Source organism: Bos taurus, chromosome 13 (genome assembly GCF_002263795.3).
Source record: "Bos taurus isolate L1 Dominette 01449 registration number 42190680 breed Hereford chromosome 13, ARS-UCD2.0, whole genome shotgun sequence".
Lineage (NCBI taxonomy): Eukaryota > Metazoa > Chordata > Mammalia > Artiodactyla > Bovidae > Bos > Bos taurus.
The window spans coordinates 72,961,829-72,984,966 of NC_037340.1; the positions used below are offsets into that span (position 1 = coordinate 72,961,829).

The window sequence follows — 23,138 nt, forward strand, 5'->3', positions numbered from 1 at the left end:
TAAAAATGCAGTTTTATGTCAAAAAAGAGCAAGCTCTTAATTCCAGTATCTGGCCCCAATGACATACGATCTCTTAGCTTTATTTCCCATAGACTGTTCTATTTAAATGTTTTATTACACAGGCTCTTGACTCTTTTTTCCCCTGGAATCCAAGTATATTTTGGTGATGCTTCTTTTCAAAAGATCCAGCACAAATCATCTTACAGATGTTACCTAGCCAGTGTTGTGTTAGAAGATATGCCACTTCTCATATAAATTTAAATCTTACTGAAACTTCTAGATTGAAAGGATTGGCCAAAAGAACTTTGGATTTTTATAGCCGCAGGGCTCCTTTACTTTACTGGGATACTTGTTTATGTCTTTTTGATTGAAGTGGATGTTGGAAAGGGGTCTGAATATACTGCTTGATCCTCCTTGTTAATTGTTGAAAAATGAAGTTGGAAACTAGTTTTCAATTCTAGAGGAACTGGGAGATTTTATCCAGTGTCTGAGATTCACTTTAGTTTTTTATATGTTGGAACTTTAGGTTCGAATTTTTCTTTGATTTTTCGCATATATTGAGCATTTTCTGTGTGCCTAGCTGTGTGTAGGGTGTCTTACACATTCTAGCTCCTTTAATCTTACAGCAGCACTGGGAGTTAGATAGGACTCAAATACCCGGTTGCTTAGGCTGCGCACCTTCTTCCTTGATCCCTTTCATTGTTCTGTCCTCACCCAGTCCATTTGGTTGTGTTGCTATAGAAACAAATCACACCCTGCCCCAGCTGCCAACTGTGAGCTGCCAGACAGCAGCCGTGGCCTGCTCGCTGGTCTCCCTGGTTCCCTTCCTGTCCTGCTATAAGAGTTATGGTGGGACACCTGAAACTAACACAGTGTTGTCTGTCAATTATAGCTCTATAAAACTGGGGGAGGGGAGGAGGAAGGTATGTGCGGACAGAAATGAGGGTGGAAGTTCCACATTCATGATCAAAGGCCTTGCAGGGAGCTCTGAAGTGGCGCTGTCCAGTATGGTGGCTGTTAGCCGCACATGTTTACTGAGCGCCTGACATGGCTGGTCCAACCCGAGATGTGTTGTACACAGTGGATTTCAAAGCCTTAGTACAAAGATCAGGGATATGTCATTAATGGTTTTTATGTTGATTACATGCTGAGATGATGTTTTGGAAATACTGGGTTACATAGAACAGATTTTTAAGGTTAAAAAAGTTGTGTGTATGTATACATATTATGTAGGTTTGTACACAGTAGCCTCGTAGTGGTAGCCATGGTGTGTGTGTATGTTTTTTTTTTTTAACTTTTTGAGATTGTTGTAGACTCATATGCTGTTGTAAGAAATAATACAGGGAGATCCCATTTACCCTTTCCCCAATTTACCTTAGTAATAGAGCTCAGCTCAAATGTCACCTCCTCCAGGGAGCCTTCCCTGACCACTCTAATGTAGCCTACTTTCCCCACTTTTGTTCACCTGGCCTATTACTCTGTTTAATTTTATTCATAGAATTTGCTTATGTTTGAAACTATCTTTTTTTTTTATTATTACTGTTTAATTGCCTTTTGCTCAGTAGAAGGTGAACTAAATAGTGGGAACCTTGCCTGTTCTATTCATTGCTCTATCTCCTGTGGGAGAAGAAAAACTCTAGAGTCTGTGCTCGTTGCCTTTTAGGACCTCTCATTTAATGGGGGCTGGATTGATTTCCGCCCCCCAGATTTTTATTATGAAAAACTTCAAACATACAGAAAAAAAACTTAAAGAATTCAGTGAGCATCTGTATCAAATCCTACATCAAACAACATTAACATTTTGCTACATATGCTTTATCAACATATGTGTCTGTTTTTCAATTTTTGCTGAACTGTTTGAAAATATGGTACTGACATAATTCACCTATGAATACAAAGCAGATCATCATCTTCCTTGATATTTACATCCACAGTATTTACCTCCTTCCTCCCCCATGCATTCTTGGAAAATACATTGTCTCCATGTAAAAGTATTTTGTTCTGTGTGAAAAGAAGTTCTAGGCTCAGATAATTTTAAACTGTCTTTCCACTTACATTAATATCTTGGTATTTGAAAGATAGGCAGGGTAAGGGCAATGTTCCTATAAGACTACCTGACAATTTGCTGGACTTGTAACATCTTGTGTGTGTTAAACACATAGTCATATCCAACTCTTTGTGACCCCATGGACTGTAGCCCACCAGATTGCTCTGTCCATGGGATTTTCCAGGGAAGAATACTGGAGTGTGTAGCCATTTCCTTCTCCAAGGGATCTTCCCAACCCAGGTCTCCTGCATTGCAGGCAGATTCTTTACTGTCTGAGCCATCGGAGGAAGCCATCAGGAAAACTTGTAACATCTTGGTCCTCACCTATTAAATACCCATTTGAATGAGGAAGCCGTCAAATATTGTAACAACCCAATATGCCCTCCCCTTCTTCCCCATTTCCAAAAGGCCCTGCAGTGTCTGTGTAGTGAGTCATTGACCTAACTAGTCCCCTCAGGAAAGAGCTGTAGGTTAAATGAGAAGAAAACTTGGATTCACAGAATAACTGCACTCACTGTAACAATTCAGTATTGAGGGAGTGGAGGTGGTAGAACATATCTGCAGCGCTCCTTTTGTAATAGAAGCATGTGTGTTCTAGATTTGTATACATATTTATTCAGTTTACTTAATTGAATAAATGTATCCATTTATTCGATTCTACCCCTATACCACCACCACTGCTTTACTCCAGAAAGACTATATGATAATTCTTGATTTATTTAACCACTAAGTATGTCTTCTATACCGGTCTGAATCAACTAGGGAGTGTTTGTAATTCTTGTGCTTTTCCATACAAAGGGACTTGAAGCAGACCCAGGGCCCCCTCAATTGCTTTATTTCTCCCTGTTTAGCTGGAGGTGCTGAAGGGTATATCTCAGTGCTGCTGCCTGTTCTGCACTGATCTCTACTTTTCACTGTCACCTGTCAAAGTCCATTTGTCAAGCTTATCTCAAACGCCGTGTTGGCTGTGGGTCTTCCTCGGAGCCCTGCATCAAGATGTAGTCTAAACCCCCCTAACACATTCTTTCTCTTGCCACTGGCCACAGACTGCCTCGTGTTGCATTTGAGTGTATGTTTCCCTTATCTCCTACATATGTTTTCGGTCACCATTCCCTGGGCAACTCCTATGTGATAGGCCTTGTTCAGGATTCTGGAAATGGCGATGACTGTTCCTAGAGAGTCCCATTTTCTTCTTACTTTTCTCTCCTGATAATAGGGTATCCTCTTGTTCCTTTGGATCCCAGGTGGTGCCTGGTAAAATGCCTTTGCAGCGATTTATGTATATTTCTGAACTGGGGCCTGGGATCCAGGGCAACAAGCGCTTCCAGATGAGATCTGAGTTTAGTCATAGCACTGCCACTGTGCGACCCTGGGTAAATCACTTACCTTCTGTAAGCTCCAGGTTCCTTATCTAGAAAACACTGAAAATAATATCTATCCTACGGGATTGTTGTAAATTTAAAGATGAATTATATGAAGTGCCAGGACGGTTTTCAGCACATAGTAGGTGCTCATTCAGTGGTAGTGATTATAAGGGAAGCTCAGTGCTTCCTTTAGGTCACTTGAATGAACAGTACGATTATTTAGGATCTTAATTGTCTTAAAGGAAGCACTGACTTTGTCTTGGGAGCCTCTCCCAGAAGAAATAAGCCGTGGGGATGGTCTGGCCCATCACTGATTAACTGTTCCCGTTTTAGAGTCAGTGATCTGAGTCTCTGTTTTTGAACTACTTATATAATATATACCACCTGTTATTTGTGTATTTTTAGCAGTGGGAGCCGAGTAATCCCAATCCTGTCTGTAAAAGAGCAAACTGTTTACCAGAAACAGAGGGCTTTTTTTTTTTTCTTAACACTGACTCACACTGACTCATCCATCTCATTTTCCTTCCCTCCTCTCATAACAACCTTGCAAGAGAGAGAATTTTGGGGGAAATTAGTTGGCTTACCTTTTTTTCTTTTTTTTTTTTACTTTCCAAAGATGAAAGCTTGAAGGTGTCACATGATTAATTCCATCTCAGGAAAGGCTAAGGTCTGTGCTGCCCTGGGGTGGCCAGAATGACCAGTGCCATGTAGCCAAACATCTCATATAAAACCTTGTCTAGACAAACCAATTCTGTTGGCTGAGAGATTGGACGAGAGCCTGAAACGTACACGTTAATCGACTTAACACATGTTGTCAACTCAACTTCAGTTCTTTTTGAACCTAGAAAATTTCTTCTGAGCTAGGAAACCTGAGAAGAATTATTAATAGAACCAGAGCCTGTGATGCCTAAACAGTCAGATTTGAGATGACAGACACAGAATTCAAGCAGCAGCACATTAGAGTCAGTAAAACGGGGAAGGAAGGTTCTAGATCAGAATGACTGATATCCTTATGCCTTCATTTGACATTTGTTGTGTGAATATTGACTGATATCCGTGATGTGCCAGGTGCTTGGGTCAGAACAGTGAATGATAAGAAGACGATGCCTGCTGTCATGGATCTTCCCTTCTGATGTGTGTTCCTAATAAATCCTGTGGTGGTAGGAATAGAGGATGCTGAGGAAGCGGAGAAGCGCCTTGGCCTGCACGTGTGAGCACGTGGGCGTCCATGAGGATGAGGGGAGGAAGGAAGGCTTCCTGGAGGAAAAGGCACCCAAACTGAGCCTGGCTAGACGAGGAAAGGTGTAACTAGAAGAAAGGCAGTAGGATGGGGCCAGATGGCAGCGGAGATGCCAGATAGACAGGGCCATGGGCGTGAAGGCCTCGAGGTGGGAAAGAGCTTGCCTTTGGAGGAAGCAAAGCAAGTTCCAGTGTCAACAAAAGACAGCTGAGTGAGGGTGAAGTTTGGCACAAGCTAACTTTGGATAACCTGACAGGAGCATTGTGGATCTGTTTATTGTCTCAGACTGTCAAGAATCTGCCTGCAGTGCAGGAGACCCGGGTTCTATCCCTGGGTCAGGAAGATCCCCTGGAGAAGGGTACAGCTACCCACTCCAGTATTCTTGCCTGGAGAACTCCATGGACAGAGAAGCCTGGAGGGCTATAGTCCATGGTGTCACAAAGAGTCAGACTCGACTGAGCGACTAACACCTTATTAATTAAAAACAATTTTTTTAACTGGGGTAAATTTTACATACAGTGAAATGTACATGACAAGTACATATATTTATCCTTGTAACCAGTGCTCCATTTTTTTTTTCTCTTGGACACACTGCACAGCATGCTGGAACTCCCTGACCAGGGATCGATCCCAGGCCCCCTGCAGTGGAAGTGCAGAATCTTAGCCAGTGCAGCACTAGAGCTTTATTTTGTAAATGTCATATTAGCTGCACATGTCACAAATCTCCTTTGGAGGAGGGAGTGGTTATTTTGAGATGTGCTTCTGACATAACAAAGGTCCGTCTAGTCAAGGCTATGGTTTTTCCAGTGCTCGTGTATGGATGTGAGAGTTGGACTGTGAAGAAAGCTGAGCGCCAAAGAATTGATGCTTTTGAACTGTGGTGTTGGAGAAGACTCTTGAGAGTCCCTTGGACTGCAAAGAGATCCAACCAGTCCATCCTAAAGGAGATCAGTCCTGGGTGTTCACTGGAAGGAATGATGCTGAAGCTGAAACTCCAATACTTTGGCCACCTCATGTGAAGAGTTGACTCATTGGAAAAGACCCTGATACTGGGAGGGATTAGGGGCAGGAGAAGAAGGGGACGACAGAGGATGAGATGGCTGGATGGCATCACCAACTCAATGGATATGAGTTTGGGTAAACTCCGGGAGTTGGTGATGGACAGGGAGGCCTGGTGTGCTGCGATTCATTGGGTTGCAAAGAGTCAGACACGACTGAGCGACTGAACTGAGTCTGACATAACTTCAGAGGTAAGCCTGCTCAGGATGGGGGGAAATGGAATATGAGATGAGAAAACCAGTGTGCATACTCAGTCGTGTCCAACTCTTGTGACCCCATAGACTATGGCCAGCCAGGCTTCTCTGTCCATAGGATTTTCCAGTCAAGAATACTGGAGCAGATTGCCATTTCCTACTCCAGGGAATCTTCCCAACCCAGGGATCAAATGCCATTTCCTACCGTTGGGCATGTTTGCAACCCAGGGATTGAACCTGCATCTCTTGAGTCTGCTGCATTGACAGGCAGATTCTTTATCAACTGTACCACCTGAGAAGCCAGAGGAAAACAGCAAAGGGAAGATGGCATCCATTCTTTTTTTTTTTTTTGGCCATGAGGCATGCAGGATCTTAATTCCCCAACTAAGGATCGAAGCCATGCCCCCTGCAGTGGAAGCGAGATGTCTTAACCACCAGGGAAGTCCCAAGGGATGGGTTTTGAGCAGGACCCAGACTTGATGCTCACTGCTTGCTGGCTTAGAATGCCCTGAGGCTGGGGAGGGGCACCAGCCGGACAGGACTGGAATGGGTAGTGGTCTGCCGGTGGGTGGAGAATACTCCAGGATCTACGTTTTCCTAAGATGTTTTTAGCAGAGGACAAACCCCTACGTGCTTTGTAGGATCTGGAGCATCTACACAGAGCACAGAAGATTGTGGTTTTCCAAGGTCTCCCTGGAAGGAGTCCCAGGCCACCTACATTTTGAAGGAAGCCTCCTGAAAGCATGCCCGGCTTTCCAGGCAGTGTTTCTCCCAACTTCATTGATGAAACGCAGGAAAACAGTCACCTTATTGATTTTTTTTTGTTTGTTACCTACCATACACGTGACATTTTCCTTTTCTAGAAGTCGGGTATTAAAAATATTGTTACAGTTTGCGGTTTTAGGGATTTACTGAAGCTTTTATCATTTAAATGTTCTGACTATTTCAATATCTGGGTTTTTGACACAGTGCCAGAAATCACTGAACGTGTTACTATGCTCTGGCTAGGGTTTCCAGGACTATGTTAAACAGATATGGCAGGACTGGGGCATCCTTGTTTTGTTCCTGATCTTAGAGGAAAAGCTTTCAGGTTTTCACTGTTGAGTATGATGTTAGCTGTGGGCTTGTCATATGTGGCCTTTATTATGTTGAGTTACATTTCTTATATACATTATTTGTTGAGCGTTTTTATCATGAAAGGATGGTGATTTTTCTGAATCTACTGAAATGGTCATATGATTTTTATCCTTCATTTCTGTTAATGTAGTATGTTGCATTTATTGATTTGCCTATGTTAAGCCATTCTTGCATCCAGGGGTAAATTAAATTTGATTTCAGTGTATGATCTTTTAATGTGCTCTTGAATTCAGTATTATAGTTTTTTTTTTTTAAGTCCATTAAAAATTTTTTTTTTTATTTATTTACTTTTGGCTGTGCTGGGTGTTGCTGCATGTGGGCTTACTGTGGTGTGCTGGCCTCTTATTGAGGTGGCTTCTCTTGTTGGGGTGCATGGACCCTAGGGCTCATGGGCTTCAGTAGCTTCAGCTTGGGGACTTAGTTGCCCTGAGGTGTGTGGGATCTTAGTTCCCTGACCAGGGATCGAACCCACATTCCCTGCCTTGCAGAGAGGATTCTTAACCACTGGACTACTAAGGAAGTCCTATGCTTAAAATTTTGATGGCTATTTCCATTTTCATCCTTGGAAGTTTTCACTAGTTTCCACTCTAAACTACAGACTGAACTGGCTTTCTTTTGAATTACAAGATACAGAGTTCCTTATAACCAGATATTCTATGAATGTCACAAAGCATTAAAGCAGGTGGAAAACCAAGCCCAAATGGCTAGAGTATATAAGTTCAAGATTTACCAAGGAATACATGTATCAAGAGGTTTTGATAAGCTCCTTTTATTTTTCCATTAAAAATTAACATGTTTGTCAATATCTAAGATATTCCTGTAGCTGTTCTATAAAATGCTAAAAGGTAAATGAACGTCCCTTTCTTTTCTCCTTTCCACGTGATGTTTTCTCAGTGTTGTATCCTTCTATCACTCTACTTCTTATCTTTTCAAAAATATGTTTATTTATTTGAGTAGACAATACCATTTTATAGTACAAAATTCACAAGTTATTCCAAGACATATGGTGGGAATTCTCCTTCCAGTTGTGGCAGTCTAGGTCATTTGAATCAACCATGCTGATGACAGCTTAGAAAGCTGGACAAGACGTAAAAACATTTTCTCAAAAGCTTCAGTGAGTTTGCAAGATATTGAAGGATTCCCATCCCAACATCTGGAAGAATGAAAAAATCAAGACAGGTAAGCCTTGCTAGCAAAGTCATTTTTGCCCTGAAAACATCTGCTTATCCTAAGAAAGCATTGGTGAGGTTAAGCAGTGCTTTTGGTAGACTCACCCATGAGGGCAGAGTTTATAATTTGTTGACTGTCAAGGATGGAGACTCGAATAAATCACACCCCCAGTTTGAATGGAACCCCTAAAACATAAAGGGGATCTTGAACATAGCCTTACCACTAAGCTTCCAGGTCCAGGGAAGCTTTATCTTGATTGTCCTAAGCTAATGGCATCATTGGGCAACTGATAGAAACAAGTGACAAAATCCTCTCTAGGGGAAGATGTTATCATCCTGAGCATAAGAATAATCGTCCTCTCAATAATTTTTTTTATATAATGAGCAGCACATAAGGGAAATATTGATTCACAAGGAAAATAGGACACCCATGAAAAGAACTAGAACATGAAAACAATAAAAATATTCTCAAAACCATGAGATATTGGAGTATCAGACACAGACTCCAGAACAACCACATTCACTATCTAAAAAGAAACAGAAGCCAAGAGTGAAAATGTCAGTTAGTAACTGGACATTGTTAAAAATAACAAGAGATTTGAAAAAAAGAACCAACTAGACATTCTAGAACTGAGGAATGTAATAACTGAAAACAAGAACACAGTGGATTTAAAAGCAGGTTACGTAGGTGAAGAGAGAGTTAATGAACTATGAGATAGATTAGAAGGCAGTGATCCAGAATGAACCATCACAAGACAAAAATATAAAAAATACAGAAAAGATGGTAAGATAATTTAAAAGGATACAGTGAGAATGTCTAATATACATTTACAGTTGACACTTGAATAACACAGGGGTTTAATCTGTGTATAACTTAGAGTCACCCCTCTGAATCTGTGGCAACTCCACGTCTGTGGAATCAACCAACCATGGACTGTGTAACACTGCAGTGTGTACTATTGAAAAATATTCACACGCAAGTGGACCTGCACAGTGCAAATCCTTGTCATTCAAAGGTCAACTGTAATTGGAATCCGAGGAGAAGAACAAAACTGGTACAGCGGTAATACTCGGAGAGATCACTGCTGAGCATTTCCCAGAACTATTAAAAGAGGTGCATCGCAGATTCAAAAGTATAGAACCTTAAATGCATGTATTAGGGAAGAAGAAAGGCTAAAAACTGAGCAAATGTTTATCTTAAGTCAGAAAAAGCAAAACAAAATCAAGAAAATAAGGGGAAAGAAAGAATAAGGAAAAGAGGAGGAATGAAGTATAAAGCAAATGTGTAATAGAGAATACCAATGAAAGCAAAGCTTGGTTCTTGGAAAAGACTGATGAAAATTACATACTTCAGCAACGTTGATCAAGAAAAGGAAAAAAGGGTACAGATAACCAGTCAGGAGTGAAAAGGGGGATCACATAGTTATGAACAAGGTAAGATATAATGAGCAACTTTATGTCAAAAATTTTAGAAATTTAGGTGAATAAATTTATGAGTAATATAACTGTTAATAAAAATTAAATCACCAATTAAAAACCTTTCCACAAGGAAAATTGCAGTCCTATATGCCTTTACTGGGAAGTTATATCAAACATTTAAGAGAAAGAATTAATATTACACAAACTTTTCCTGAGAGTAGAAAAAGGGGTTAGTAAAACTAAGAAACCTGATAATGACATTATGAGAAAAGAAAAATCACAGGCCATTTTACTCATGGATATTTGCTAAGCTAAATATTAGCAAAGCAAAATCCAGTATTTCACTTACTACAGTGGTATAAGAAACTAACCAAAATGCTATGGCTTAAAATGGCTATTTTATTACGATACGGATTCTGTGAGTCAGGAATCTGGACAGGGCAAAATGGTGATGGCTTACCTCTGCTCCGTGTTGTCTGGGCCGCGTGTTTGGAAGTCTCAAAGAGAATCTTGGAATCATCTGGAGGCATTTTCATTTGCAGGTCCTGCAGCTGATGCTGTCTGTCATAAAGACCCTCAGCTGGCTGTTGTGTAGAAACTCAGCTCATCTCAACTGGAGTGCCTGCATGTGACCTCTCCCTGTGGTCTGTCGGAATGGGGTAGTTCAAGCTTTCTTACTGCATGGCAGCTTGGTTTCAAGTGCAGGGTCCCAAGAGAGCAAATTGGAAGTGCTTAGCATTTTGATAATCTAGTCTTGAAATTCACGTATTGCCACACCCATAGTGCTGTCTTGGTTGAAAAAATTACAAAGGTCCCATCCTGATTCCAGGAAAAGGATCATAGAACCTACCACCCAAAGGGAGAGGTGTCAAGGTCACGTTGTAAAAGCATGTGGGATGAGATTATATTGTTGAGGCCATCTTTGGAAAAATACAGTTTGCTCTATATGTGAAGTTAAAGTTGCTCAGTTGTGTCCGACTTTTTGTGACCCCATGGATATTCAGTCCATAGAATTCTCCAGGCCAGAATACTGGAGTGGGTAGCCATTCCCTTCTCCAGGGAATCTTCCAAACCCAGGGATCAAACCCAGGTCTCCTGCACTGCAGGCAGTTTCTTTACCAGCTGAGCCACCAGGGAAGCCCAGTATATGAAAGGGATAAGACCAAGTTGGGTCTATTTCAGAAATGCAAGATTCATTTCACATGAAGGACTCAGTATAATTTGCTGACACATTAAAAGGGGAAAACGATGACTGTATATATAATTCGGCATCAATTCCTGATTAAAACAGCAACAACAATAACTTTTAGCCACCTAGGAATAAAAGGGAGCTTTCTTAATCTGGTGAAGAAATAACTATAAAACAGGTATAGCAGATATCATGCTGTTGCTGCTTCGCTTCAGCCGTCTCCAACTCTGTGCAACCCCATAGACGGCAGCCCACCAGGCTCCCCCGTCCCTGGGATTCTCCAGGCAAGAACACTGGGGTGGGTTGCCATTTCCTTCTCCAATGCATAAAAGTGAAAAGTGAAAGTGAAGTTGCTCAGTCCTTTCCGACTCGTAGCGACCCCATGGACTGCAGCCTACCTGGCTCCTCCATCCCTGGGATTTTCCAGGCAAGAGTACTGGAGTGGGGTGCCATTGCCTTCTCTGGCAGGTATCATACTGAATGGTAAATTTTCACTTTGAGTTCAGAAACCAGAGTTGCCCATTCTCATCATGTCTATTCAACAGTTGTTGGAAGTTCTAGCAATTGCAATGAGAAAAGAAAGATGAAATGTGTAAGTATTAGGAAGAATTAATAACTTACTGTTTATAGATGACATGATTGTTTATGTAGAAACCGCAGAAGAATTCTATATAAACATTACTGTATTAAAGTTGAAAGTTTTGCAAGTTTGCTCAATACTAAATCAATGTACAAAATCAGTTGTATTTTTTATACACCAGCTGTAAATAGAAAATTGAAATTCTAAGCCACAAAATCCACTCTAGCTGGTTTAAGCAGAAGTAGTTTACAGTCTCCAGGAAGTTGATAAGTCTGGACTTTAATGTTACACAGATGGAAATAAAGCAGTCAGAGGCAATGTTTCCATAGAAATACCCAGTCACACTATTGGAGAAGGAAATAGCAACCCACTCCAGTGTTCTTGCCTGGAGAATCCCAGGGACCGGGGAGCCTGGTGGGCTGCCGTCTATGGGGTCGCACAGAGTCAGACACGACTGAAGCGACTTAGCAGCAGCAGCAGCAGCCCAGTCACACTAAGGAGGACTGTTTTAGAGAATACACCATTGCTGCCTTGACTCAGTTATTCAGCACAAGTGGTATTAGATGCTGGACATCGGAAACTCTGCCCCATAACAGCTCTATAACCTGGGTTCATAATTTTATTTAAGGTCTTCAGTGCAGTTAAATGTACTTTCATGACCTTTATATTCCTCATGCCCGTCATTGGCCTACAGCACCAACACCTGAGTTTGAAACAGCTTTGCATTCAGTATGTACTTTACTTGGGATGGCCATAGGTGATGACTTTTACAACCCTTTCAGCATTACATGCCATTGGCTACCAGCATCCCATCCTCTAATGACGAGTGGGCAAACTCTGGCCTGCAGGTCAAATCTAACTTGCTATTTGTTTTGGTAAGTAAGCTATTATTGTAATACAGCCATGCTCATTGGTTTACACATGGTCTTTGGCTGCTTTTGCACTGTGACAGTTGAGTAGTTGCAACAGAAGTTACTTGCTGTGCAAGTTTTTTAAGACTATTGGTTATTTGTTCAGGGAGACACACTCTAGGCAAGACGGTTCTTAGAGACTGAGACAGAGCTCCAACATTCCTTCTAGGCCTCTTGAAGTTCCCTAAGTTACATGATGTCCTCATCAGGGTTCCCTTGAGACATTAGCCCCTTCAGTCAAAAGCTTCACCTGGAGTGTCAGCGCTGATCAGTACGTTCAGCGCTGCAAGCCTGTCTTGATTGCTAGAGTCCAAAGAAACTATGGGCTTCCCAGGTGGCTCCGTGGTAAAGGATCCACCTACCAGTGCAAGAGACGTGGGTTTGATCCCTGGGTCAGAAAAATCCCCTGGAGAAGGAAATGGCAACCTATTCCAGAGTTGACCCAACTTAGCAACTAAGACAAGAACAACAAAGAAACTACGGGTTCTATTTCTATAATTAAAATGTTTTATTTTATTTTTGCCTTTGCTCTGTTAAAGTGTCCCTTTTAGCCCTCAGCTTGAGATAAAACAGTGACTTCAGCTCATAGAGGGTTCCATTGTTAGAAGTCTGAGAAACGCTCTGTGATAACGTATGCATAATCTTGGTATATGGCCAGAAACTAATGGATGCTGAAGAGTCCTTGGAAGATCAGTCTTTCCTGTAGCTTAAGGCCATTAAGTCAGAATCATTCTTGCTGAATTTGTAAAAATGGAGTTAGCAGTTGGTGCATAAGAATTTTAGGGACCACAAACTTTGTTCTTCTCCTCTTTGACCACATGTAATATATTTAGTCCACTTTGAAGTCTTCTGATCTTGAAAAATGAAAATGTTAGTCACTCAGTCGTGTCTGACTCTTGGCGACCCCTTGGACTGTGGCCCGCCAGGCTCCTCTGTCCATGGAATTCTGCAAGCAAGAATACTAGATTGGGTTGCCATTCCCTTCTCCAGGAATTTTCCCAACCCAGGGATCGAACCCAGGTCTCCTGCATTGCAGGCAGATTCTTTACCATCTGAGCCACCAGGGAAGCACAAGGCAGGAGCCTGGTTCTCCTGTCATGGGATCCATGGGATAGAGAAGTCTCAGTGTATTTGTCCTCTCTAATTTTTCTTATCTCGAGTTCACACTGACTATTTATGGGCTTTTGGTCAGCTTGCGCTAGTTTCTCTCATAGAAGCATCCTGTCTGCTTTTGTTCTCTTTCGAATTTGTTGCCTTTAAATTTATCTTCAAGTATATCATCTTTCTGTTTTCCTAATTGGAACTTTAAAAATCTTCAACCTAAGTATTTGCAGAGTCTTCTTATCTCTCAGCCAACAGCCTTTGTCCTCCCATGGCGGAGGAAGGATCCCTTTGATCTTTTGCCAGTCTGCTGTCTTTAAAGACTGCACTGGTTCAGGCCTGGAATTTTTTCCTGGCAAAGAATTTTCATCTCTGGACGCATTAGCCTCTTTGTAGCCTTCTAATAAACAGTCTCTCTTATAAAGCATGACGGTGGTGCACATTAGTTTGAAGCTACCTTTAGTTCGATGGGCTATCAGCCTTGTCCTTGATCTAATCTTTCGTTGTACTGGAATCCACTGGATGTATAAGTATCACGGAGCTGCCGAGAGCAATACAGTCCGTCATGGGAAATGAGAAGAAGGCTCCAGGGTCCTTCCTCTGTGATTGATTGTCTTATCAAAGCTTTTGAGGCGGGGCTCTGTCTAAGGAGCTCTGAGGCTGCTCAGGGCAATTCCATTTTACAGGCCCTGCCTCACACTGTCGTCTCTGTCTCAGTTTTCCAAAATCCTCCTTTTTCTTCACTTACTTTGTTTTCCTTTCCGAGGACCTGCTTTCCCTCCATCCTGTCTCCTTTTCCTTTCTCTCTCCTTACGCTTGTCGGTTATCCCAGTCATTCAAGTGGCCTGGGTCACGGCTGAGGGACCTGGGCAGAGCTTGAAGACTCCCCCCACCTTCCTGTGCGGCTTCAGTGCTCCTCTCCTTGCTCCTCCTACAGGTCTTGGTCCAGCTGGTTTTCTTGTACATCTCCCACATGTAGGAACGATCCTCTGTGCCAGGCCCAGGCTGGCGCCTCACCTTCTGGGCCAGGTCAGGGGGGTAGAGGTTGGGAACAGGGCCCTGATGGAGCGTGGCTCATGTCTCTCTCCATTATTTTAATGGCCAGTGTGTTTGATATTTTGACTGTTTCCATTTTTTTCACTGTTATAAATAACTACCAATGTGTCTCTCACAAGTTAGAGTGTATGCCTAATTGTAGCAGTTGGTATGTATTGACCAAAGGAACTTAAAAATAACTTTCTATATGTTTTCCTTTTATAGAAATAATACTGTATTTTTGTTACAAAAAGAATGCTTTGCCAGAAAAAATTTTAAATACCAATGAGCTGAAAGAAGAAAATGAAAAGTTACCTGTGGTATTACTGATAGTTTCATTCATTTTTAATGCAAAATACTATTTTCTGTTTAACAAACATGAGCCCCTTTATATACATACATAAACATTAAATGGGGCTTCCCTGGTGACTCGGATGGTAAAGAATCTGTCTCCAATGCAGGTAGACCCGGGTTCGATCCCTGAGCTGGGAAGATCCCCTGGAGAGGGAAACCGCAACCCACTCCAGTATTCTGGCCTGGAGAACTCCATGGACAAGTTCTCCTCCATGGAGGAGCCTGGCGGGCCACAGTTCATGGGGTCGCAAAGAGTCAGACACGACTGAGCGACTAACACTTAAACATTAAATGAGACATTTCATGTTATTAGAAATGCTTCTATAGTATCACTTAGGACTGCTTAATATTTCATTCTATAAATGTACTGAAGTTTACTTAGCTACTCCCTCATGTGGACTTTTAGGATTGTTTTCAGGTTTTCACTGTTCTTAGCCATGCTGGAGTGAACAACCTTGAGTCACGTCTTTGCACACATCCATAATGTCTTCTCTAAGTAAATTCTTAGAAATCAAATGGCTGGGTCGAAGGGCATGAATGTATTTTTAAATTAGTAAACTTTATTTTTTAGACCAGTTTTAGGTTCAAGCAAAATTGAGCCAAAAGTACAGTTTCCATGTCCATGTCCTTAACCCACCCCCCCTCCCCGAACCTGTGCATGTATAATTTTAAGGATTTCTGCATATGTTGCCAAATTGCCTTTGGCAATTTGAAACTATCGTACCAGTTTCCCTCCTTACCTACATGTTCCCAGAGCCCCATGACACTAAGCATTATCGTTAAAAAGAAATCTTTGATACGGCACGTTTAAAGCAGAATACCTTTTCCTGTCATCGTAAGATTCAATTTTTTTCTTCTAAAATGTATATTTACATTATTTATAACATTACTATTTATTATGGTTCCTTTGCGAGTTTAACAAAAATATAAAGTAATACATGTACATAAAAATAAACACCCAGATAGGACAGACAGATGCAGAGGTGTCTGGGAGGAAGGTTTGAGGATATTTGGTTCACTGTATTGATATAAGTGGCCAGTGTCCTAACCCACTCTCTCTCTATCCTTTAATTTCCCTCTGTGCAAAATGAAATTATCATGCCTCCACATTACTCTACCTGCTCTTCTCCCCTCGGCCTGCCCTCATTCAAATGAGATAGACACTGTTATGTTCTTCCTTTTACAAATGAGATGACAGAATTCAGAGAGGTGAAGTGATTTGCCTGAGGTCACACAGCTAGGAAGTGGAGGAGGGAGCCAGGATTTTCCTTTAAGTCCATGTGATTTCAACACCTATACTTAAAAGATGCCACAGTAACAAATTTTCCCTCTTCCCTGTCCCTCAAGGCTGCTGCCTTTCCTGACGTGCCTGTTTCTGTCATTACTGTCATCTTCCCTAAGTTTGGGAAAAGGTAGGTAGGTCTGTATTTTGATTTTGGCTGCAGGACTTAAAAGCTGTATATGACCCTAGGTGGACTTCTTGGTGGTTCAGTGGTTAAGAATCTGCCTGCCAATGCAGGAGACACAGGTCCAATCCCTGGTCCGGGAAGATTCCACATGCCACCAGGATGCTAAGCCCATGTACCACAACTACTGTGCCCACCAGCCTAGAGCTGGTGCTCTGCAACAAGAGAAGCCACCACAATGAGAAGCCCACGCACCGCAACTAGAGAGTAGCCCCTGCTTGCTGCGACTAGAGAAAGCCCAGCAACGAAGAACCAGTGCAGGCATAAATAAATAAAAATTTTTTTTAAAGTTGAAAAAAAAAATGACCCTCGGCAAGTCTCTCTGCCCTTCTTTGCCTCCATTTCTTCTTCTATAAAATCGGAGTATAATTATCTGTGACAGGATGTTTTGTAGAAAAAGGGACACAGTCCATGTGAAAGTCCCATGTAATGCAAATATCAAGTATTATTATTTCAGAGCCTGGGAAATAATTGCTGATCTAACAAAGTAAACTAGCCATGTGGACATAGGCTTCTCTTAGCGTACATGACTTTTTCAGAAGAATCTTTGCGTTTGTTATCTGCTTTTTTTTTCAAGTAACATTAAAAAAAGTCCGTGGTTACTCTTTATTAAGGAAAAGAACTCTATTGTTAACTCCTTTTTAAAAAAGTAACATTGAAAAAAAATCCATGGTTACTCTTAAAGGAAAAAAGCTCAGTTTTTTGTGGGGGGATGGGATATTTTTATGCAGACACGGGGAATCCCAAGCCCACGGAAGAGCCAGCCGCCTGTGTCAGTGGCCCCAGTGTCCTGGTCGGGCGCTGCTTTCCTCTGCTTGTCCTCAGTATTCGTGTAAATCTGTTCCCACCTGTCTTTTCACTTGTAATTAACAAACCCTGGAGCCAAAAGGGCAGTTGAGGGGTGAGGTTAGTCTCAAACGTAGGTGGCTCACCCCATCCTCGTGTTGCGGTCTTTCTTCTTATTTCCTCCCCTCAGTTGACCGGAATTCCATGAATACAGGGATCATGTTGCATTTATACCATCAGGACCTGGTGTGTTAGGTCTCCAACAAATGTTTATAAACAAATGAATGCTGGCAGTGTTCTTAGGCCTTCTGCAAACTACAAGATGGTTTGTGGTCCCCACGGTCAACAACAACCAGTGTCCTTCAACACTGTTGTGGTTTCCCTAGAGCAAGAGTTCTTGAGCTTGATCTCTGGACCTGTCACGGATCCAGAGAGGGCCTTCAGGGGTTCCCACAGACCCCTTGAAATCAGATCCATTTGAAGACAGGCATTTTCTGAAGAGCCGCATCTTAGCTTTCATCGCCTTCTCAAAGGAGTATGTGACCAAAAATAAATAGAAATCACCGCACAAACTGTGGAAAGCTTTTCAACAGGATAGAGTCCTCTAGCCTACTCATTTTCCTGCACACACGGTCGTATTGATTTGTACCTTGACCCCACTTGATAAATGAACCATACCGTATCCAGGAGGAGTTAGCACTTCGATATCTAGATCAGGTTAGCGTGACCCCTGGCCTCACGTGCTGTAGTGAGCAGTGTGACCCCAGGCTTCCTGCGCTGTACAAGTCCAAAGTTCCCCAAGATTGTAAAGATTCCTTCGTGGGGAAGGAGTGGCTTATGTTCTCCTAGTCATCTCTGCCACCTCTTTCTGTTTCTCAACCTGTCAGCTCATAATAGAAACTCAGTCCCCTCCTGGTTTCCATCAAGAACAAAGAACACACCCACAAAGAGCTTTTATGTCATCATCTTTGCTGATGTTTGGAAAATCCCAGAAGGGGGTCACGGTGTAGCAGAAAACCCAGACCTCTGACATCTTCTGGACTCCTAGCTCCATCCCCTTCTGCTCTTCCTCACAGATTTCCCTTAAAAGTCCAGTTCACCTTTCATTACTGCGCAGAGCTACTTGGCAATAAAAACCTTTAGCTTTTATTTCTCTTTTTGCATGGCTGAACCCCAAAAGAGGATTAGCAGCCAAGAGGGCCTTCCACTTGACAGGAGCCTTTCTGTTCAGAAGGCAGATATGGTTATAAAGACTTTCTTCTTTTTGTATACACATTTCAACATTTTCTCAAATTTCATGAAGCCATCTAAAAAATCCTGTAGACCTGTATTAAAAATCACTTTCACTTCACTATGAATGTAGGCTCTGCAATGATGTAGAGCCTATAAGCACATTGAAGATGTTGTTCTTACATAGAACAAAAGGGCAGGAACATTTTTATTTGAGATCTACTAAACAAGTTTCCCTCTCCTAAAAACTGAGTTTTTTCTTCTGTTTAAGTTCCTCCAACTTTATTTTCCTCATCTTCTTCTTTTTTTTTTTTAAGTAATACATTTATTTTTGAAGAGTATAACACTAATATGCATTTTATAAAAATTAGAACAACACGGAAGTATACCACTTAATGAAATCTGGAATCCAGTTTGGTATATTCTGTATCTTTTCAGAGGTTTAAATGCATATAATAACAAAACAGTGATTGTGAGCCAGGTACAGTGCATTGTCTCATAAAATTCTCACAGTGTCTCTGAGATGGGGCCCCTGTTTACCAAAAAGCAAAGTTGAGGCTTATGGCTAACTGGTGACTTGCCTAAACATATTTCCAATATATTGCTACATAAGCAATCTGTGATAAATTGAGACATATCTAATTGTCTGATTATCTGTTCTTGTCTGATTATTTCCATGTAATAAATTTCCAAAACTGGAATTGCTTGGTCAGACAGTGTGCATGGTGATAGAACTTCCCTGGGGGTCCAGTGGCTAAGACTCTGTGCTCCCAGGGTAGGGGGCCTGGGTTCTGTCCCTGCCCAGGGAACTAGATCCCACGTGCTACAGCTTAACAGTTCGTGGGCCCCAAGTAAAAATCCTGAATGCCGCAACTAACGAACTCTCATGCCGAAACTAAGACCTGGCACAGCCAAATAAATAACTTTTTTTTTTTTAAGTGTGTACATTGAAATGTTGGTTCATTTGGAGAAAGGTAGTTAAGAGCTTTGGGCTTCCCACGTGGCACAGTGGTAAAGAACCTGCCTGCCATTGCAGGAGACGCAGGTTTGATCCCTGGGTCAGGAAGATCCCCTGGGGTAGGAAATGGCAACCCACTCCAGTGTTTTCACCTGGAAAATCCCACGAACAGAGGAGATTGGTGGTCTACAGTCCGTGGGGTTGCTAAGAGTCAAACATCACTGAGCGTGCACACACACACACACACACACACACACCCACACACACACACCAGTGTTCACATTCCCACTGCCAACTTGGTGGCCACTCACTAGACTTATAACTTCCCTGGTGGCTCAGACGGTAAAGCATCTGCCTATAGTGCGGGAGACCCAGGTTCCATCCCTGGGTTGGGACGATCCCCTGGAGAAGGAAATGGCAACCCAGTCCAGTATTCTTGCCTGGAAAATCCCATGGACGGAGGAGCCTGGTAGGCTACAGTCCATGGGGTTGCAAAGAGTCAGACACAGACTTAATCTGAACCTCAGTTTGTTCTTATGTTAAGTGGAGCTGATAACAGAAACCTCTTGTGGCCATGAGGACTGAAAGATGATGAATGGTATGTCCCTGGCCAGTGTCCAACACATAGAAAGAGCAGTGTACTTAGAAAGACTGGTCCCTGCTCTTACAAAGCTGGCATTTTAATGTGGGAGTGGGGGAGGGGACAATGAAAGACTGGCAGTAAACAGATTAATGAACAGGAAAAAGAACAGTGCTGTTCAGACAATTAAAGTGATGTGATAGGTAGGTGGGTGTTTCCTGGTGATTGCCAAGGGGGAGGGGGTTGATGGGGGAGGGTTGGAGTGGGAGGTTGGGGTTAGCAGATATAAGCTTTTATATATAGAATGAGTCAACAACAAGGTCCTACTGCATTCAGTACTCTATGATAAACCATAATGGAAAAGAGTTTTTTTTTTTTTTTTTAAAGAAAGTATATGAATGTATTCAGTTGTATGTACAACTGAATCCCTATGCTGTACAGCAGTAATTAACACAACATTGTAAATCAACTACACTTCCATTTTTAAAATTAAAAAAAAAAAAAAGTGGTGGTCATAAATTGACTGCTGCTACTGCTGCTAAGTCGCTTCAGTCGTGTCCGACTCTGTGCAACCCCAGAAACGGCAGCCCACCAGGCTCCCCCGTCCCTGGGATTCTCCAGGCAAGAACGCTGGAGTGGGTTGCCATTTCCTTCTGCAGTGCATGAAAGTGAAAAGTGAAAGTGAAGTCATTCAGTTGTGTCCAACTCCTAGGCCCCATGGACTGCCGCCTACCAGGCTCCTCTGTCCCTGGGATTTTCCAGGCAAGAGTACTGGAGTGGGGTGCCATTGCCTTCTCTGCATAAATTGACTAAATACTGACAAATTGACCTGCAAAAAAATTTCTTAAAATTCCATTCCCTCTGTGTATAGACATGTTTCTTTTCTTCGCCCTCACGGGCACCTTTCTCCTGATTTTAAAAAGGGGCGTCAAGAGATTGTCTTAGAGAGCTTTCTGTCTGTCTTCTAATGAGCTTCACAGGCAGGAGGAAAAGATAAAACCAGTTGATACCTCCGAGGAATCCCTTCTGTCCTCCCTCCCTCAGTGAACTGTCCAGCATCAGCCCTCAGACTCTGAGCCTCCCTTTGCTCTGCCCTTTCTCTCTGTGCCAGTGCCCATCTGCACCCTGTAATAGGACTGGAAGCCACCAGCGTTTTAGCCAATATCCATGGGGATCAACCGCCGCTTTCCTCCTCCGGAATTAGACAGTGCCTGGCTCAGGGGAGATGGCTGATCAAGCATTGCTTTTACTATACAAACAAGGCAGCTTTTAGAGATAAGCTGGTTTTTCCAAACGAATTTGTTGGCAAGGATCTAGTACCTCCTGTGAGTTAAACCTACACAGAGGGCTCCGTACCTCTTTCTGTTACAGTCAGACCCTCTCCTGCTTGGCGGCCAGGGGAGGGGGCCTGCCCAGCTCTGAAGCCTACATCTGCTTCTGCCCCAGAGTCAGTGGGTAAGAAGACCTCCTTTATTTGTTTGTAATGCATCTATGATTGCGTATTGTTTGTGGATCTCTTCGGTAAAGCCTTTCATCAACCTACATAAACTGTGTCATAAGAAACATTCTCTTTGTAGGTCTTAAGCTTGGAGCCGCAACGTTAAATGATATAGCACATGTTAAATTACAGACTTCATTCAGGTCCTGTTTTTATCTCAGTTTTTTTTTTTTTTTAATAGCAGTTACATGGTATTAGAATTTAATGTCTGATTCAAGCCTTAGAATAACATTGTGTAGCTTAAACCCGTAGACAAATGGATTAAACGTCACTAGTTCTTAAAATGCGATTTCTTTTTATGATCTTTTTAAACTCACTCAGCAACTTAAGTAAAACATCCCAAGGGCAACATGTGTTCATGATTGGGTGAGGGGGGATAGTCTGGGGGTGGCGTGGGGAGGGAATGTGTTCGGTGAAATTGTCCAGGAGCAAAGCACCGCTCACTTGAAGCCCAGAGATTTGTCATCCAAATATGTGCAGATTGCTGGTGCTATAAATAGTTTGAGCTCAAGTAAACAGCTTTCTTCCCCTCTAGCTGTGGTTTGGTCATTGTTCAGTTGCCAGAGCTGCCTGGGGAGCAGCAGTAGCTTGCGCTCTTAGGCTGCCATCAGCGACCCGCGGTACCCCAGGGCTTGAGATGATGGGGGGCACCCCATCCTTGGGCCCTTCAGTTCCCTACCTATGCTTCCCACCCTGCCCCCGCCTGTCCTGCATCTCTGCAGACCTGCCTCTGCTCCAGAGGAGCCCAGACCTGAGATTCCCGGCAGCTCTAAAAAGCCCTGGGACCACCTGGCTGTTGACTGAAAGTAGACTGAGGCGACACAGACGTTCAGTTTTCGGGGCAGAAGCACATACGACTCGTTCCCTTCTGTTGGAGCTAAGAAGAGCGGTGCGGTGGTCGGAACTGCCATGGGCTGCCGATGCCAGCAGCTGTCCCGCCGTGTGCCAGGCAGACAGGCAGGCGGGCGGCTGACATTTCCAAAGCACCATTGGGGACTCGAGCAAAATGCTGCCGTTAGAGCAACTGAGGACATTCCACGAGTTATTACTCTACTTCCTTTGGAAAAAATAAGTCTCTCTTTCTCTTAAAATCCCTGCTTCAGCCACGTTCATCTGCTGTGGCTCCCATGTCAGATGCCCACGAGGAGCCTAGGAAGATCTTGACATTTTGTTGTTGAGGGCGCAGGGGACAGGAATGCTAGCAAGGACCGGACTAGGATCAGGAATCCTGGGATCCTTGGGCAAGTTGCCCAACTTCTCTTAGCTTTAGCTTCTTCATCTGTCAGGTGAGGATAGTCCTGTTTCATGGAGTTGATGAGAAAATGGATGTAGCAGTATTTTCTGGATGATACTGAACAGCAGGCTATAAAGGAGAGGTGGGAAGTGGAAAGGGTCTCCCAAGCCTGGCCTTGTGGACTGTGTGACCTCAAGCCCATGAGCCAGTGCCTCGCAGCCTCAGTCTTTTTATCTGTAAAATGGTAATGTCAATACCTGCCTTGTAGCGATGTTGTGAAGATTAGAAATAACACATGTAAAACTCTCACAAATGGCAGATAATAGATAAACGGCAATATCCTGGTGGTGTTACATTTCATGTGGAGATATTCACTCTGGCCACTTGAGGATTCTTCACCTGGAGAAATAGCTTCAGTTTGTAGATGTTGAGATTACCAAAAGTCCCTGCAAAATGCTCATGGCAATAACTGGTAAAGAATAGATAACATTTTAAAAAATCAAAGTAATGAAATTATTATAAAAAAAAAATTCCTGCAAGTCCAGAAAGGCATCAGTCTCCTGCTTACTCCCTCACCTGACATAACC

At 42.7% G+C, this 23,138-nt stretch overlaps 1 protein-coding gene across 4 annotated transcripts in view; it reads left to right on the forward strand.

Moving 5' to 3' along the window:
* The window catches only part of PKIG (cAMP-dependent protein kinase inhibitor gamma), an 80,121-nt gene that overhangs the window by 13,820 nt on the left and 43,163 nt on the right, over positions 1-23,138 (forward strand). The window contains exon 1 of one of the 4 annotated variants that reach the window (XM_005214515.5): positions 21,135-21,274. The gene's annotated coding sequence lies outside the window, so the exon portion shown is untranslated. 4 annotated transcript variants of the gene reach the window in all.